Source organism: Sinocyclocheilus grahami, unplaced genomic scaffold (genome assembly GCF_001515645.1).
Source record: "Sinocyclocheilus grahami isolate Dianchi unplaced genomic scaffold, SAMN03320097.WGS_v1.1 scaffold990.1, whole genome shotgun sequence".
Classification (NCBI taxonomy): Eukaryota; Metazoa; Chordata; class Actinopteri; order Cypriniformes; family Cyprinidae; genus Sinocyclocheilus; species Sinocyclocheilus grahami.
In genome coordinates this window covers 628,892-645,192 of record NW_015506169.1, presented here as the reverse complement: position 1 = coordinate 645,192, position 16,301 = coordinate 628,892, and the positions used below count along the sequence as shown (strand labels likewise).

At 35.9% G+C, this 16,301-nt stretch overlaps 1 long non-coding RNA gene across 1 annotated transcript; it reads right to left on the bottom strand.

Annotated features, from left to right (window-relative positions):
* Nucleotides 1-303: 303 nt before the first annotated feature.
* Nucleotides 304-12,704, bottom strand: LOC107565233 (uncharacterized). The gene is made up of 3 exons (XR_001606342.1): nt 12,694-12,704; nt 5,411-5,415; nt 304-366 (listed from the first exon to the last, which is right to left on the bottom strand). It is a non-coding gene; the product is annotated as an uncharacterized lncRNA (long non-coding RNA).
* Nucleotides 12,705-16,301: the final 3,597 nt, after the last annotated feature.

Here is a 16,301-nt window from a genome sequence, read left to right as displayed (position 1 = left end):
AAGAGCAAACAGTTATGATGAACACCCACCTTAATATATATATATATATATATATATAGTGTCATTTTTTAAAATTACACAAAAAGTTATATCACACAAAAAGATAGAATCTGAGAGCTCTCTGACCCTCCCATAGACAGCAACGCAATGCAACTGAAATGTTCCCAGGCCCAGAAACGTAGCAAGGAGATCGGTAAAAGAATCAATGACATCAGGGGTTCAACTGTAATTATACGAAGCTACAAGAATACGTCTTGTGCGCAAAAGAAAAGAAAAAATGACTTTATTCAACAATTCGTCTCCTATTCTCCAACATGGCACCAGGGTGACAGGGAGGAGACGAATTGTTGAATAAAGTCATTTTTTCTTTTCTTTTGCGCACAAGACGTATTCTTGTAGCTTCGTAAAATTACGGTTGAACCCCTGATGTCACATGGACTATTTTACAGATCTCCTTGCTACGTTTCTGGGCCTGGGAACATTTCAGTTGCATTGCTGTCTATGGGAGGGTCAGAGAGCTCTCAGATTCCATCAAAAATATCTTAATTTGTGTTCCGAAGATGAACGAAGGTCTTACGGGTTTGGAACAACACGAGGGTGAGTAATTAATGACAGAATTTTCAATTTTTGGGTGAACTATCCCTTTAAGACCTGCCCAAATAAAATGAATACTGTCCATACAGAACAAACCCATATGATCTCAAAATAATCACGTATCGCATATTCTTTAACTTAATGAAACAGGCTTGGGTATAAAATACTCACACAATAAATGTTTTACTAATACATACACATTAAAGCTCAAATGATTTTGCATTTTGCAGATAAGATAATAATGAGTTTAAAGCAAGGCACAAAAAGATTAGTGTGTCGTTACTATTAAAATCTTTTTGTGCTCTTAAACTTGATCAAATTCATTTTTAAAACTTTAAGGACCCAAGGGAACTGTTCAAACTGAAGAAATCCTTTATTAGCAATCAAATGAACAATCACAACAACTGAAATAAGATCATTCTGACCAGTCGTCGCACTGTGGAAAGAAAACAAATGTAATACTGAAATTTGCTCTTTGTTGACTTTTTTAACACTGATGTAACTTTGATTCTGTCATGTTAGCCAATAGCGAATATCATTGTTTTAGCAAACGCACACATATGTGGTATGCAACAGTCACTTTTTTACCACCCAATCAATTGCAGATGAACAAAATCATCCATCCCTACATTTTTATTTTTTTCTGGTTGAATGTACTGATTGACTCAGAAATATGTCACATTAGTAAGTAAAATGAGGTTAACGCTCTTCCATCTCTGACATGATGATCTATATTCCCTCATAAAACACCCACTATAACAGCACTTCAGGAAAGAGAGAGAAGAGGAGGATAAATGGATGATGGAGGGGTGTTACTGTACCATTCTGCATGGCCTCATCTTTCCAGCGGGAGGTGCATTTGTCTGCTTGCTCTAAAATAAATGGGAGAGCACATTATATTTTATTATAATGACATTTAGAGAAAGGGAGAGAGAAACAGCTTGTGAACACAGTTTGGGAAACAGTGAATTCAGGACTCAACAAGAAGGGTCTAAGGTCTGAATTTATTTATTGAATTTATTTAAGAGTACTTTGTTCCTTTATTAGCTTCAGATGTGCTTGCTGTGTTGTTTCTGGCCTGGAGGACACGAGTTCTACTATTACTGAAAGTAATAGTCAGCGGGCAACCAGGTGAGACACAGGGCCACGACTGATCTAAAATATCCGGATAGAAATTTGTTACCCATTCTCAGTGGGAAAGTGCCCAAGCAACGTTGCTTAAAAAAGTTGCCCCATGTATAATCAGCCTAAAACTTTGGGATCCGTGATATTTTTTAATGTTTCTGAATGTCTCACCATGCATTTATTTGATCAAAAATACAGTAAAAATTGTGAAATATTATTACAATTTAAAAGAACAGTTTTCTATTGTAATATAATTTCAAATGTAATTTATTCTTGTAAGTGAAAGCTGAATTTCCAGCATCATTCCTCCAGTCCTCAGAGTCACGTGATCTTTCAGAAATCATTTCAATATGCTGATTTGAGCTCAAGAAACATTTCTGATTATTATCAATGCTGAAAACAGTTGTGCTGCTTCATAATTTTGTGGAAACCAAGATTCACTACCATTCAAAAGATTGTGGTAAGAAAGAAATCTAAATTAATTCATAATTTTATTAATCAAGGATGCATTACATTGATCAAAAGTGACAGATTCAGTGACAAAGATTTCTATTTCAAATAGATGTTGTTCTTCTGAACTTCCTATTCATGAAAGAATCCATTTGTAATAATATTTCACAATTGTTACTATATTGTTTTGGAACGAAAAACTACAAAACATGTTTATTGGGTCTTTAATTCTATTCCATTCATTTATGTATTTTATTATTGTCCCAGCATGACCACTGAAAATATGGCCAGGAATAAAAATAATCTTCCCAAATGATCTGAAATGAGCAGAAACATAAATACTTATTATTGAGCCCTGAAGACAGCAAGGCAAAAAAAAGACTTGCTTTCAGTGTTGCAAACTCAGCAATTTTGTTGCTAAATTTAGCAACGTTTCAGACTACCCTAGCAACTTTTTCTTCCAAAAGCACCTAGCAACAAATGTAGCCATTTAAAAAAATTATTTGGCAACTTTTGATAAGTGACTCAAACAATAAAAAGGCACACACTTTCCATCCAAATTACACAAAAAGAGGAAACCAAAGATGCCTAGCAGTACACACATCACGTGAATTAAGTTAGCTGCTATTTGCAATTGTTCAATTTAATAATAATAATTTAATAACTGAATAATTGTTCATTTATGATACACTTTGTTAGTAGCTTGTACCTGTGATTGTTGTTTAGTTAGTACACTGTAGGGGTGTGCGATACTGGAAAAAAAATAATATCTCAATATTTTTTGGGATATTTTCCATAACGATAATTAGACGATATTTTGCCGAGTGTGTTATTGTGCTGATATCGGACTATCATGGACAGCTGCAGTTTTTGACATTCTTCATTCTGTGCTGGTCAGTTCACATCAGTGAACAGAAATTAATCTTTTCATATAAGTTTCAATTGATTTTTACCTTTTATGGGCATTTTTACCTTTAATAAAGACATTTTTTTCTAAAAGTGTGCATCTTTTGAGTCAAATTATTACATTTAATCAGTCAATTACAATAATAAGACATTTAGTCTGTTACCAAACAAATGAAACCAGTATCAGCAAAATTAATCTTTGCAGAAGTTGCATCTGAAGTGACATAGATGTATATACACACTATTTAATTCAGCTCATAGGGACATGGAGTGCTTTAACCTGCAGTTACAAATGCATAATGTTTTGATATTTTAAATATAAAACATTGAATACTGATGTTTGAAATGAAAAGATACTTTAAATGTGAAATTAAAACCGCCAGTAGGTGGCAGCAAGTCACTGTAAACAAGTGAGTCATTTCGATTAGGTTGGCGAAATAAAGCAAAAAACAGGCAATATTGTGTCTAAAACGTAAGTCTCTTAATATTAACTTATCGTTTATTGAACCGATGTATAAAATCAGTATCACATTTGTAATCATGCTTATTTTTGAAGAAAAAAACGGCACTCTTCGTGTGATTTTAACTACCGTATTGACCCGAATATAAGACGATGTTTTTTTCTTGGAAATACATCTGAAAAAACGCGGTGGTCTTATATTCAGGGTCTAGACTTTGACATGTCAGTAATACACCCACAACAATAGGTGGCGCCAAATACGCATAAAACGAGTGTGTAATGAAATACGTCATGTAATGCGTGTTGTAAAGATCGCGTGTAAAAACAAAAGAAAAAGAAAACCTTTCAGCTGCATGAGTCGTGACTGTCACGTTAGCCTGATGGGACCAAACTATAAAATGTAAGACCGTACCCAGATTTGAAGACTACAGTAAGATTTAACTTCTACTGTTAATAAGATTTTGGTAGGCTACTATTAGATGGATAGCCTAAATGTCCTAATTCAGATGGGCTACCGTTTTTTTATTTATAATCGTATATCAAAAAGTGTATATTTTTTAAATGTTACTGTTGGTACATTTTGCCAGTTTTTACCATACTTTCAAAACAAAAATTAAAATAGGAAAAATATGCAATATGAAAATAATTGAAGACAAATTGTGTTTTACTGAGAAAAAACAAGATTTGTTTTTTAAAAAGCCTTTTTCCAAAAAGTACATCTAGAAAAAAAGGGGGGTCGTCTTATAATCAGGGTTGTCTTATACTCAGGCCAATGCGGTATATGAAATGATATAAATATGTAAATTTTCTGCCCCCAAATCTTGAATTATGTGATCTTTTTTAATGCATTTTACTGAATCATGCAGTGAAAGAACACTCTCTAAATGCGCACATGCACTGTTTAACCAGCTAGACTTCATCACGTAATGTATGCGTGCACGCCGTAGGTGTTTTGTTTGGTTTTTGCAAAATACTCGATAATGTCAAATCGCACATCGTTAAAACAACAATTACGATATTATCGCAGACGATATATATCGCACACCCCTAGTACACTGTAAGCACATTCCCGAAAACACAATGCATAATTTAAAATGCAGGTAAAAAACCAATACGGAAAATTATTTCATATTAACATAGTAGATTGTGCCCTATTTTTACAGACTTTTCTTAGAGTGTAGCATACTAACTAACTACCAATACACTGCTTAAAGCATAATTGTTGAGAATGTGTAGTATTACTACTAGTTATTAAAAAAACTTAAATTGTAATCATTTAAAAAGTGTTCAAAAATTCAATGTATTGAAAAATACAGTTATTTATATTTTATTATACATATTATTTTACAAACAAATCTAAATGAACCTATATAAAATATAGTTTTTTTGCTGAGATTTGATGTCGTGACACAATTTTGCGTCGTGATTACACAATGACGTCATCACGCAATGACATCACAACGTCATTTAGCAACTTTTAGCAAAAAAAAATCGACCTTCCTTTAGCAACTCTCTCTAAAAATTAGTTGGCAGCACTGCTTGCATTTGCTCTTTTTGGTACTCATTGTGATATCACATGATCCTGGATGAGTGAGCACAACGCACATCACAGGATGAGAATGCCAGCAATCTCTGCGTCTGAGGCAATGTCTTCAGCGCTGCTTTTTACAAAACGCTAAAGATAAGGCAATTAGGAATCTGAAAACCAGACATGATTCAGTCCAAAGATCACAATCTAAGGAAGACGTGCAGCACTGCTGAACACACACATTCATACTTAGATAACACACACAGGTAGGAACTCGGTCAAAGAAAGCGTCAGATATTGCTGCAGTGTTGACTAATACTCATTTTGTTTTGTTTTAATGATTAGACTTCAACTAGCTAGAACAGAAATCAAGGAAACTCTTTAGATTAGGGAACACCATTCACTATTATCTAGTTGCTTATTAGCATATTACTAGCATATTCGCTGTACTTAATAATGCCTTATTCTGCATGATAATTAACATAACTAAAATTTTACTTTTTTCAAACTTTTTTGTGTGTGTGTTGCTTCTGTGCTTCTCATATTGCCGCATGATAATGACAAAAATATTTATTTTAATATTTGTTACAATAGTTTATGATTGTTTTTGATTCTAATTTGCATGAATGCACTTATTTTCAGTTTCAATTTGACTGTTTACAAATTCGCTGTATGTAACTACATAGCCTACCCAAAACGAGCAGAGAAGTGTGATCTTGTATTACTTTATTGCAGCAGAAATATAACAAATCTATCAACCCTCCACAATGAATATGTTATTTGCATTTCATCTGGTTGATTATTACATAAGTTCTCAGTGTCGGGTGATTCATGTTCAACATGAGTAGAGCTCAATAATGCTGTAATCATCAATTTTCAAGCTATTCATTATAAGCCATAATTGTAATCTTTATGATTCATTTGATAATTGTGCAGCCTCAGTAATGTAAGTCTCATAAGTGTGTTGCTGGCTATATAGAGCGATTAATTTCAATCACTTGTGTGCAGGATTGAACTGGGGTTTTGGAGGCCGGTGAGCACTTATGCTGACACTCTTATTCCACTGAAATTAAAAACACACAAAGATATGTATATGAAGAATTCATTTGCAAAAACAGACAGCTCTGTTTTGAAAAATTTTCAAAAATCACGTATTTTCATTGTGCAAATCTCAATCACACTGCAGTTGGGTTATTTTGATTAGGTAAAAAAAAAAATAATTACAATATACACAATAAAAACATGACACAGAAGTACCAAAAACTAAATTGTTCATGTTATTATTGGTGTTTGGTCGGTCAAGCACTGCTCTTACTGTTTCTCATACTTAGGGTTAGTGATCTGAACAAACTAGGACTGGCATTGGATTAAAATGCTGTTCAGTGGAATCATCAAAAAATTGCACTTTAGCTTGAATTTAGCTCAATTTTGGAACACAAAAATTCTGAAATAGCCTGTCAAATGAAAGAGCATGACACAAGCAATGCCACGGTTCTGAAAGAATGCAAAAACTCCTGTATATTTTGAATGCAATGCAAGTCGATTTGTGCAAAAGCTTCTAGAAAATGCATAAATGTCAATTGTAAAAAAAGAGCATTTATTGAAATTAAGCTGCAAAAATGACTCGTTCTGAACGTCTGCAAATTCCAGACGTCAAACCTTTTGCTGTTTCTGGCTGTGCAGTACATGAGGTTAGAAACACATTGGAAACAAGTGACTCAGGTTTATTTTAACAAGAAATCCGATCGTTTCAGTCTAATCTGAAGTGTCTGTGTGGCACATTTCTGTGCTGATCATTTTATGAATCCGTAACGTCAAATGCTGTTATTAAGGGACAGAACAGCCCATATCAGAATGAAAAGAACACAAAAGAAGATATTTTGAAGAATGTTTCGATTTGTGCAAAAGCTTCTAGAAAATGCATAAATGTCAATTGTAAAAAAAGAGCATTTATTGAAATTAAGCTGCAAAAATGACTCGTTCTGAACGTCTGCAAATTCCAGACGTCAAACCTTTTGCTGTTTCTGGCTGTGCAATACATGAGGTTAGAAACACATTGGAAACAAGTGACTGAGGTTTATTTTAACAAGAAATCCGATCGTTTCAGTCTAATCTGAAGTGTCTGAGTGGCACATTTCTGTGCTGATCATTTTATGAATCCGTAACGTCAAATGCTGTTATTAAGGGGCAGAACAGCCCATATCAGAATGAAAAGAACACAAAAGAAGATATTTTGAAGAATGTTGGAAACCAAACAGTTGGGTCTGAATACTTAGGACCATGTGATATTTCAGTTTTTCTTTTTTAATAAATCTGCAAAAATGTCAACAATTCTGTGTTTTTCTGTCAATATGGGGTGCTGTGTGTACATTAATGAGGAAAAAAATTAACTTAAATGATTTTAGCAAATGGCTGCAATATAACAAAGAGTGAAAAATTTAAGGGGGTCTGAATACTTTCCGTACCCACTGTATATAGTGCTATACATACACACATATATATATATATATATATTGTATATATATCCTTTTTCCCCGTGTCATTGCATTTTATTGCACAGAACTTAATTTCTGAACTTATTTGTTTTGTTTTCTTTGTATGTATGGATTACTTGGGTTGTTACCGACATCTGGTGAAAATTTCATGATAACAGCACATTTAGAAATATATCTATTGAGAAAAATGGTGACGTGTTCAATACTTATTTTACCCGCTGTATATATACCTTTTTCAACTTTGAAGCCCCCTATACTAAGTAAGTGTAATTCACGTAAATATGTGGTAATTACAGTGGAAAGCTGTTCCTTTTGCATTTGTTTCTGCCATAAAGCAATCTGCAGTTTCCACGGATTGCTTTTTATGGCTCATCAAACTTAAATGTTCCTAGAACAGATGTTTGGAGCACAGCACTGGCAAAAACAGAAGTCATTCTGAGAAGTCATCCTTATTATAAGTCAGTGTGCCATCAGAATTATTTTGAAACCTTAAAAATACCTTCCAAACAGTTGCTTTCACCAGCTGCAACATAACGGCACCCCTTCACATTTTTGGAGTAAACTGCCTTCTTTCTATGCAAATGTACTTGACGCATTGTGCTCTTACCACCACAAAAAGACTGGCGTGAACAGAATTTCATTTAATAAGGATATCTGTAATATCCTTGATATATTATGAATATTACCTTGATATAAATGATTAGCTGTATGCTGCAAAACAGTCCAAACTGGCCTATAGTCTGGGGTTTTGTGCTGTGCAACCTGCAATTAGTAGTACTCGTTATGTTTAATCAATTTGCATTTACTTGATAGGCAAAATTAGTTTTGAATAGCGTGCCTAGACAATGCAGGCAACATCTGCAAAATAATTCATCATATCAGTGGCAGAATTCATTTTTAGCATATCAACATTATCAACATGTTGGATATATGCATTCTGCTTTGCATTCAGCAAGTTTCTTCCAAATTTGTATTTGAAACGCCTACAGATACGTTCTATTCTATAGGTTATTTTGCATGAGTATTGAAGTCAGTCTCAATGTGTAAAAACTTAAAGGGGTCACAAAAATGCTTTTTTAAAGATCATTATTTTGTGTATTTGGTGTAACAGAATATGTTGACATGCTTTAATGTTCAAAAAACACATTATTTTTCAAATACTGTACATTATTGTAGTTCCTCTATGCCCCGCCTCTCTCAAACGCTTTGTTTTCTACAAAGTCCCTCCTTCCGACAAGCGCAGTCTGCTCTGATTGGCCAGCTGACCCAGTGCATTGTGATTGGCTGAACACCGCAAGCACGCGTCGGAAATGTAACGCCCCTTACCATAATCACGAGCTTCATCTTTCAAAATAAATGTAAAGACAGAGCCGGAAAGGGGAACAGAGTCGCGTGACAGACACAGTGATGAAATTGGTATGTGTTTGCAGTACACAAGCCACGGTTAAGACAGCTGACTCCACTGTGATGTGTGACCCTGTCTCTCGCTCGCTCGCTCGCACGCACACACACACACACACACACACACACACAATGCGCTAAACTCCGCATTTGAACAGTCAATAGCAAATACTTAAACTAATAACAAAACAGTAGCTGATTCAGAAGCGCCAGATTGTCATAGCAAAGTCAGAATGACCTCCTCTCCTAGGTTCACGAAACTGTCGTCCATAAAATGCATTGCTGTTCTGTTGTAAGTAATCTTAAAGATTCCTAAATGCATCTACTTTCGGAAGGCCAAATAAAGTGCTTTTGCTTTCGTCTAGAAACACACAGCATCTCCCTGACATGCTGCTTCAACACTATCTGCGGTTACTGAAACCACGCCTTCTTTCTTTGCATGAACATTTGGGCGCATTATGCAAATATTTCCACATAGTGATGTAGATATGTGGGGGCGTGTTAGAACGAGCCGTTTTAGGGGGGCGTGGCAGATTCTTAACTTTGATAAAGAATATCTCTTTGGTTTTGAGACTTTAGTCTTTGAAACTTCAGGGATCTTATCTATGCACAATCAGCTTGTAGCACGCCAAAGAGAAAGGAAAACTTGAAATCGCATCATATGACCCCTTTAAATTTAAGACAACAGAAAATGTTGATACAATTTATTTTAAGGTGTCCTTGTTACAGTGTAATTATACATTTAAGTACTGAGTAATATTAATTAACTACATGCTATACTTACTATATGGTTAGGGTTAGGATTAGGGTTACTTGCATGTAATTATGCATAATTTATTGTTATTATAATGGTAAGTACATGTAACGTGTAACAAGGACACCTTAAAATAAAGTGTTACCGAAAATTGTATTAAAATGTAATTAAATCTAATACTAGATTTATGTTCCACCAGCATTTCAGAGACCGCAATGTATGTACACAACTGCATGCATGTTTATGTGTGTGTAGACCAGGGTTGGAAATCAATGGGGGCTTTGTGAACAAAATGAACCAAAATGAACCAAAATAAACCAAAATGCAACAAAATGAAAAAATTCTACCAAATGGTTTTTGGGCCCTAATTACGACCTGTTAATTGAAAGGGATCCAATTCTTAAATTCAGATTTTTTTTCCAACCCTCAAAGCAACACTTGAGCTTTGAATCACAATAGGTTTTATCTCCATACCATCTGCTGGTCTACAGAAAGAGTTAACTTCCTCTAAACGAGGCCAAATGACTTTGATCAATAAGCATTTAGAGCTCAGTCTGAGATCTGACTCAATAGCTCTGTTTATGTTAACATGTCTATAATGAACTTGATGCAGACCATTAAAAAAAAAAGTATTTGTGTTCATCAGTACGGCTTCAAAAGTCCTGTCATTGCCAGCCTCACGTCCATGACAAATAAATAACTGGACCTGGACTCAGTTTAAATGCTGATACAAAGCTCACAGGACAGTGAGATTCACGTGCCACACAGACACATAGCAACACTGCCAGATACAAATATTATGAGACATGAATCAAAGTCAAGTAACCCCTTTCAAGGGCCCTCGGTGACCTCTCTGTGTGTGCTTGGTTTGCAGTTCAGAGAACTCATCGTCATGACTTTAAACCCTAAAACAGAAATGTTTTACGACAGATTTTCTTGGAACTGGAACGTCTTCACTAAAACAGAGTCAAGCAAATACAAACACACAGACCTGTGAGTTCAATGTCAGAATTGGGAACATCAACTCGGACACACAGTGAAATAAGTACAAATTTGCTTTTCAGTCAAAAATGTGGCAAAATCCACTGGTTCAGATGGGTTCACCAGCTTGATTCAGTGCCGTATGTTATTCCCATATTAGAGCAATGGAGAAACAATGTGAAAACACAGGCATGTCCCATACAAGTCACAACGAGAAACTTATAATTGTGGGGTGTTGTAATAAAAAAATATTAAGTTTTATTCATGTAGTGCCTTTCCCAAGCTTAAAGTTGCTTTACAATAAGTAATTAAAGGGATACTCCACCTAAAAATGTAAACTCTTTCATCATTTACTTAATTACCCTCATGCTGTCCTAGATGATTATGACTATCTTTCTTTAGATGAGCACAAAGAAAGATGTGCAGAAATATAATCCATCTTTGTAAATCCATAAAATGTAGGTGTACTGGACCTCCAAGCTGGTGAGCAAATATACAGTGAGCGGCAGCTCAAAATGAAATGAAAATGCCTTGTTGATGCCAGAGGTCAAAAGAGAATGGCCAGACTGGCTCAAGCTGATTGAGTAGGTATGCAGAAGAGCACTGACTTCAGACAAACTGGAAAAAACAGCCTTTTTTTTTTTTTGGTTGATTCATGTAGTAATTCCACCATAGGCTCGCTGGAAGGCTCTCCAGAAACTAAACTAAAAAGTACCAATACAATTCACTGCAGTTTCCAGCTGAACACCAACAACTTTTATTTACTTCACGCAAAATTTGTTCCATGTGGTTCCTTGCACAATACTATATTGTGATCTCAAAATCATACTGCATGATTTGTAGACTAACACATATTCACATTGACATCACATAACTTGGAAACCAAAGGGAATGCCAGCAGCTTGCAATGGAGAAACTGTGTGACCCCAGAGTGAAGAATGCTTTTATTTTGTAGCTAAAGAACAGATTCCAGACTCTAGCAGACACTGAGAACCTCGCGCAGCCAGTGAAAGTGTGGGACCAGATCAAAGTAGCATATTCTGAAACCAGTGAAGCATGCCATTAGAAAGCTGATGAAACAATGAAAAAAAATGGCAAGACCAGACAAGCATTCCTACATGGACAATATTACAAGCCAAGCATAGCAGCAGCTGACAAACGGGAACAAGGTGTATAAGATAGCCTGTATAGTGGAACTACTGATGTTCCAAGGTTGATTCATGTAGTAATTCCACCATAGGCTCGCTGGAAGGCTCTCCAGAAACTAAACTAAAAAGTACCAATACAATTCACTGCAGTTTCCAGCTGAACACCAACAACTTTTATTTACTTCACGCAAAATTTGTTCCATGTGGTTCCTTGCACAATACTATATTGTGATCTCAAAATCATACTGCATGATTTGTAGACTAACACATATTCACATTGACATCACATAACTTGGAAACCAAAGGGAATGCCAGCAGCTTGCAATGGAGAAACTGTGTGACCCCAGAGTGAAGAATGCTTTTATTTTGTAGCTAAAGAACAGATTCCAGACTCTAGCAGACACTGAGAACCTCGCGCAGCCAGTGAAAGTGTGGGACCAGATCAAAGTAGCATATTCTGAAACCAGTGAAGCATGCCATTAGAAAGCTGATGAAACAATGAAAAAAAAATGGCAAGACCAGACAAGCATTCCTACATGGACAATATTACAAGCCAAGCATAGCAGCAGCTGACAAACGGGAACAAGGTGTATAAGATAGCCTGTATAGTGGAACTACTGATGTTCCACTCACAGACGAGCAGGGGTGACTTCTTACATCAGAAGCAGAACGGGACACTCAATGGGCAAAGCACTTTAGTGAAATCCTAAATAAATCATCACCAACAGCAGAGGCTGATAGACAAGAAGCAGAGATTGATCTAGATGTTAATATAGTCCCACCAGAGAAACGAGAAATCATCTCAACCATCAGATTCCTGGATAGGGACCTGGATAGGATAAGCTCAACACCGTTTTTCAAAGCAGAATCTACAACCCAAATACTATGAGCACTTTTTGAAGTCATATGAGAATAAAAGAAGACACCAGATGACTGGACAGATGGGATCATTGTGAAGATCCCGAAGTAAGGTGACCCGAGTAACTGCAAGAGCTGCTGCGGCATCACCCTGTTGTCAATGATTTTGCAAAGATTATTGCTCATTTACCAGATCTCAGAAATAGTAGACAAAGAACTTAGGAAGGAACAGGCAGGATTCAGGAAAGAAGAGGTTGTGTTGACCAGATATTCACCTTGCGAAACATTGAATTGCACAGAGTGGCAGAGTTGACTTTAAATCAGCTTCTTGCACTTCAAGAGGGATTTTGACCACAGGAACAGTCTAACAAAACAGATTGCTCTTTTTATCAGCAACTTCTCTTTGAAACTGTTGTAGTGATTGTTGTTTCATACTTTGCATGTGAAGACAGGAGTCCGGCAAGGAGGCGTAACATCGTTATCGCTCTTCAACATCACCACTCTCGACTTCATGGACTTCAACCGGGAACATTTCCCATCAACGACACCAAATTCACTTGTTAGTTTGAAAGAGAAACAGCATCTATGCTTAAATTAGTCTGTTCGTCTCATCCTTAACCCAAGGCTACCATAGTCAGCCGGATCTGGTCTGTATCCATACCAGATGGTCGACCTACATCCAGAAACAACCAGAACACCGCTCTTAAATTTCAGTGAAAACCACGGCAATTACACAAGCCCTCGCGACAGATCCTCAGTGAAGACCTCAAAGTGCTCAGCATAGATCCTTATGGCTAATATGAACACTTCAAACCATGACCAGCTAGCACCACGATGCAGTTTATAGCAAGACGGACTATCATCGTGCTTGTGGCCACTGATATAAAAGGCAGCTCTACCTTCATTTTTAACCTGCTGGCCAGACTACAACTCTTCCTTTCCCACATTATACCAAAATAACAAATCTCGATCTTCAAGCAGAAGGAGCTGGATGCAAAGCAATATTGAATAACATCAATCCAAAATCCTGTCACCTTTGGCAAGAAGAGACCTTCATATCATTTTGCAGAAATGTTGCCTCCGGCATGTTTTCCACATTTTTCCTGGGTTGTAATTGCACACTTTCTCCCTTTTGAGACAAAACATCCTGCATGGAACAACATGAGCACAAATGAGCATGCAATTTTCTTTTCCCCCTCAAGTATTCCATTAAGTCTCACAGAGGTCAGAATGTGCAGCATATAATCACATCCTATGCTGTATTTAACTTCACGAGAGTCATGTAAGCACACACTGAAGTGTGGCAGTCTGCTGTACTCACAGCTGACCCCTGTGCTTGTGTCTTCACACAGGACAGACATGTTTCGCTGGTCAGAGTGCAGCATGCTGCCTCAGTTTTTGTGAATAATGATGCCAATGCAGAGCAACGAATGACTGCGTGATGTAGTCTATTAGAATGCATATAGAATGCATTAGAATCATATACCCCAATGGCAAAAAAGCCCCTGTATGGGTCTTGTCCTATGTTTATATCGCAAGTAATAGCTATCAATAGCAATATCACATGTGCAACAGTTCTGTTTTTTTTCCCAAATATCTGCACAACTGCAAACGTGACATTGATTTTATGCAACAATTTAATATTGCGTTGCATTTTAGACACAGTATTGTCATTGACCAATTTCACCAACTAAAATAGTTCCAGGCCACCGAACCTCTGTGTGTCTCGAAGCAACACAGCACTGTTTTGTTACTGAATGAATCCACATTATAAAGACAGTTACTTTCTTCATTTCTGAGTGACATTTGAACGAACTGGTTGACTGAATGACTTACTCATTAAGAAAGCAACTTACTGTCACCAACTGGCAGTTTTTCATTAAAAAAATATTATTTCAATATTCATATTATTGTTCATTTAAAACTCAATCTCACTGAATTATTTATGCAATTCTAATTGCAGTGTAAATGTATTCATGCAACCTTTAAACAGTCTGTGTTAATATACCTAAAATCCACTTCAGATGCAGCTTCGGAAAACAATGTTATGGCCACATTAACTAAGTTTCTGTGCAACAAAATTCAGTGTTAAATTAAAGTATTTCTTCCTAAAGCAGTTTGTAATACCTGTTCAATGCTTTTCTCATTTAACAAATTAATGGCTCTTATTTTGGGGTGTAATTTCTCAACCCAAAATGGTATGATTTATTATGTAATTCATTCAATTAGAAATGTACATTGATTGACAGTCCTGGTAATGATACTTGATGTTTAAGTCAAATGTGCAGTAACTAACTGTCACTCATCTTATACCTCACACAAGTAGTCAGTCTTTAAAAGGCCATTTTCATTTTCAAGAACAATGTATTCAAAGTGAGTTCAACAACTAAAATCTTATTTACATTAAAAAGGCAACATTACAATTTAAAATACATACACCATACATTAAAAAGTATCCACAAAATTTTAAATGCTTTCAGTGTTGCAGCTTTATCCTTTATATTTTTATTATCTTCTATATACCTACTACATATTGACTGAGGTCAGGTGCTTTCTTGGTTTAAGATTACAATAAAGTACGATGGACATAGGGCTGTCAAAAAATTTTTTGAATTTAGAATATTCGTCGAATTTAAAATAAAAATCCACATTTGAATGCAAAAACGTTGCATTCAAATTTTAGGTGTGCATTAAGGAGGCAGCCTTATCAGTGGTGCACGAGACGCGATGACGATGTAAGTGTCATTGCATTTTAATGTTTTTGTTAGCCTGTCCAGTTGAACCCACTAGATGCGGCGCTGCTGCATTGTTAATTACAAATATTGCGGGAAAAGAGAACATCAATGCGGAGAAGATGATGTTTACGTCAAAACCAAGCCATTCACACAGAATACATATTTTGCGCATTTTCTAGAGGTACATCTATCACTGTTGCACTCGCGTCTCGCACAAGAGAACCGCATGTTTAGAAAGCCATGTAAAATTAATGCAAGTTCAACTTTGAAAAAACATATCTCGAGACTTTATGGCGGGGTTTTTTCCCCATCCCACTGTAACTCGTGTTTTTAAATGAAAAATGTACTCTGTGTGATTGGCTTTCGCCCCTTTATATTAAACTATGAATACATACATTATGCTGTTTTGTTTATAGTTGTTTAAGCAACTTAATTAATTATAATTGGTTTATAAACATAATGCACTTTTTTTCACAGATAGTCATGTTATCTTCTGCTTTGAAGAAACGTGCATTCGTAATATTTTGCTTGATGCACCCTCTTGTGGCCTCAGGAGAGAATCCAAAAGCTTTTCTTCACCCTAACTGAAATTATGCATTTTAAATTCTAATATAATTTGAATTTTGATCATATTTAAGTACAAAATTCGAATTGTAGTTTTGTTTAGTTTTTTTGCCATTGGGGTATATGATTCGAACTTGGGGAATCATCTCAATTATCACCAGTAAAATATGGAGTGCCACAAGGATCTGTCCTAGGTCCTCTGCTATTTTCGATATACATGTTGCCCCTTGGTAATATTATTAGAAAATACGGGATTAGTTTCCACTGTTATGCTGATGATACTCAACTATATATCTCAACAA